The sequence below is a fragment of the Papio anubis genome, chromosome 6 (assembly GCF_008728515.1).
Source record: "Papio anubis isolate 15944 chromosome 6, Panubis1.0, whole genome shotgun sequence".
NCBI classification, from domain to species: domain Eukaryota; kingdom Metazoa; phylum Chordata; class Mammalia; order Primates; family Cercopithecidae; genus Papio; species Papio anubis.
In genome coordinates, this window is record NC_044981.1 from 18,323,177 (window position 1) to 18,326,648 (window position 3,472).

The 3,472-nt window shown below is 43.1% G+C and overlaps 1 non-coding gene across 1 annotated transcript; it reads right to left on the bottom strand.

Moving 5' to 3' along the window:
• Positions 1–1,156: 1,156 nt before the first annotated feature.
• LOC116275473 lies at positions 1,157–1,259 on the bottom strand. The gene has a single exon (XR_004184606.1). It is a non-coding gene; the product is annotated as a U6 spliceosomal RNA (small nuclear RNA).
• Between the last annotated feature and the right edge of the window lie 2,213 nt (positions 1,260–3,472).

Here is a 3,472-nt window from a genome sequence, read left to right on the forward strand (position 1 = left end):
TGCATTCCTTTTTTTAAATTATTGTGTTTTTTTGAGATGGACAGAGTCTTGCTCTTATTGCCCAGGCTGGAGTGCAATGGCTCAATCTCAGCTCACTGCAACCTCTGCCTCCAGGGTTCAACCGATTCTCCTGCCTTAGCTGGGATTACAGGTGCCTGCCACCATGCCCAGCTAATTCTTTGTAATTTTAGTAGACATAGGGTTTCACCATGTTGGCCAGGCTGTTCTTGAACTCCTGACCTCAGGTGATCCACCCACCTTGGCCTCCCAAAGTGTTGGGATTACAGACGTGAGCCACTGCGTCCAGCCTATTTTGCATTCCTAAAACATTATTTTCATTTTCTGCTTCATCTGAATCTTCCCCCACCCTGCCAACCCCCCACTTTTTTTAAGAGACAGATTCTTGATCTGTCACCCAGGCTGGAGGTCAGTGGTGCCGTCATAGCTCACTGTAGCCTTGAATTCCTGGGCTCAAGGGATCCTCCTGCCTCAGCCTTCCGGGTAGTTGGGGCTGCAGGTGCATGTCACCACGCCTGGACATTTTTTTTTTTTTTTTTTTGCATTTTTTGTAGAGATGAGGTTTTGCTATGCTGCCCAGGCTGCTATCAAACTCCTGGCCTCAAGCGAGCCTCCCGCCCTCGCCTCCCAAAGCTCAGAGATAACAGGTGTGAGCTACCACACCCAGTCAGAATCTTAAATGCAAAGGCAGTTTTAGTGTTCTTACCCAAAGAAATAAAAATAACCTAACATGAGCACAAACAGTACTCAGTCATAGGAATTCTTACTAAAAATCCTATGTACACCATTCAGTGCCTTAAAAGACTGGAAATGGTTATCTTAGAGATATAATCTTACCATCTTAGACCAGTAATCCTCCTTGCTTTTAAATATTGGCTTGTATATACAAATTATTTATTTCCATAGGTTTTTAGAGAACAGGTGGTATTTGGTTACATGAGTAAGTTCTTTAGTTGTGATTTGTGAGATCTTGGTGCACCCATCACCTGAGCAGTATACAATGAACCCGATTTGTAGTCGTTTTTCCCTCACTCCACTCCCACCCTTTCCCTGAGTCCCCAGAGTCCATTGTATTATTCTTACGCCTTTGCATTCTCATAGCTTAGCTCCTACTTATGCATGAGAACACTCGATCTTTGAAAATATGGAATCCTTCACGAATTTGCGTGTCATCCTTGCGCAAGGGCCATGCTAATCTCCTCTGTATTGTTCCAATTTTAGTATGTGTGCTGCTGAAGCAAGCATGCTAGTGTAGTGTAGTGCAGTGTTGGAGAAGATGATTCAGTGTCTCCAGATTTCAGTTGACTTTGAAGAATGAACAAATCCCCAAGGCCAAGGTAATGTGCTGTAAGCTTTCTGTATATTTGCTAACCAATATACAGATCTTGGGGTCACTGGATAGGTATGAGAGGCATGTGGGGTGAGGTATCTGGCTGACTCATCTATGCCACCACACTCACACAGCACTCAGCTGAGCTAAACCAGAATCTGCATGTCACAACTTGGGTGTCTTACTTGCCAAGGAGTGTGAATGGGGTGGAATGCAATAATGGAGGATGCCCTGAAAAATGGTCCGATTTGATGGTATGCAAGATATGTGCATTTTGCATGATTATTTTCAGCAGAACGCTTGCTACTTTAGACATTTAATTTTAGCCTTCTAAAAGCAAGTAATGTTGTTTGCTTGATTTGTTATCATATTCATTTCTCAGACTATTATTCAGATTCAGTGAATAATATTAAGAAAATCCTAATAATTACATTATTCTGGGCTTTTAATTAATAGACCCACAAGATTTCTCTTAGCAACTACTCACAAAGGGAATCAACTATATTCTTATAGTACTTAACATCTGAGGTAAGTGCAGGTATTTTTCATTCACATTTGGGAGTTTGTTTTGTTTTGTTTTTGTTTTTTTGAGATGGAGTTTTGCTCTGTCGCCATACTGGAGTGCAGTGGCGCAATCTCGGCTCACTGCAACCTCTGCCTCCCGGGTTCAAGTGATTCCTCTGCCTCAGCCTCCTGAGTAGCTGGGATTACAGGCATGCATCACCATGTCTGGCTAAGTTTTTGTATTTTAGTAGAGACGGAGTTTCACCACGTTGGCCAGGATGGTCTCGATCTCCTGACCTCGTGATCTGCCCGCCTTGGCCTCCTAAAGTGTTGGGATTACAGGCGTGAGTCCCCACGCCTGGCCTGGGAGGTTTTACAACACGTGTAAGTAACTGTACCTAGCACACCCTAAGGGAATGTTGACAATAATAGGTCTGATGTTTGGGAAAAAATGTTTGAGCTCATCAAAATAAAAGCAAATAAAAGAACAAGGAAACAATAATTCTTGCATAAGTGTTCCGTTAACTTATCTATGTTGGGCTTGGATGGCAAAACCAAGCCACTTCTCCTGGCTGAGTGCTAGCTGCCAGCTTGCATCTGCCGCTGCTGCTAAATGTCAGTTACGCAGAGCCCCTGACCCTTTCCATTTTCAGAACAAGAATAGAACTAATTGTAGCATCAGGATGCAATGCATTCCAAAATATATTTCCTCTGAAGCAGTAATCTCTTCCACATCCTGCAAAGCAACTGAGAAGGACATTTTTTTTTTTTTTTTTTTTGGTCACTGAGAATATTTTTGACATTGGATTTGAAACTCTAAACCTCAAATGAGCTGGAAAAAAGAATTCAAAGAATCCAATTTGTATATACTTCAAGCATTTTAATAATGAATCCATGAGACCATCTCCATTCTTTTGCTATGGTGAAATTGTGCTGTGGTAACTTGCGCTTAAAACAAGAAAACCAGTTTTAGAGCGTATTTCCTCATAACAGTAGTTGCCATAATGGTGTTGGATCTGCATCCACATCTGACTCTAGCCCAAATCACAAACTTGGTAAAGTTTGCATCTTTCTTTCTCTCTTCCTTTCCTTCCTTCCTTCCTTCCTTCCTTCCTTCCTTCCTTCCTTCCTTCCTTCCTTCCTTTCTTTCTTTCTTTCTTTCCTTCCTTCCTCCTTCCTTCCTTCTTTCTCTCCCTTCCTTCCTTTGTCTTCCTTCCTTCCTTCTTTCCTTCCTTCCTTCCTTCCTTTCTCTGTCTTTCCCTCCCTTCCTCCCTTCCTCCCTTCCTTCCTTCCTGTCTTTTCCTTCCTTCCTTCCTTCCTCCCTTCCTTCCTTCCTCTCTGTCTTTCCCTCCCTCCCTCCCTTCCTTCCTTCCCTCCTTCCTTTCTTCCTTCCTTCTTTCCTTCCTTCCTTCCTGTCTTTTCCTTCCTTCCTTCCTTCCTTCCTTCCTTCCTTCCTTCCTTCCTTCCTTCCTTCCTTCCTTCCTTCCTTCCTTCCTTCCTTCCTTCCTTTCTTCCTTCTTCCCTTCCCTCCCCTCCCCTCTTTTCTTTCTCTTTCTTTCTAATATAGTCTTGCTCTGTTACCCAGGCTGCAATGCAGTGGTGTTGCAATCACGGCTCACT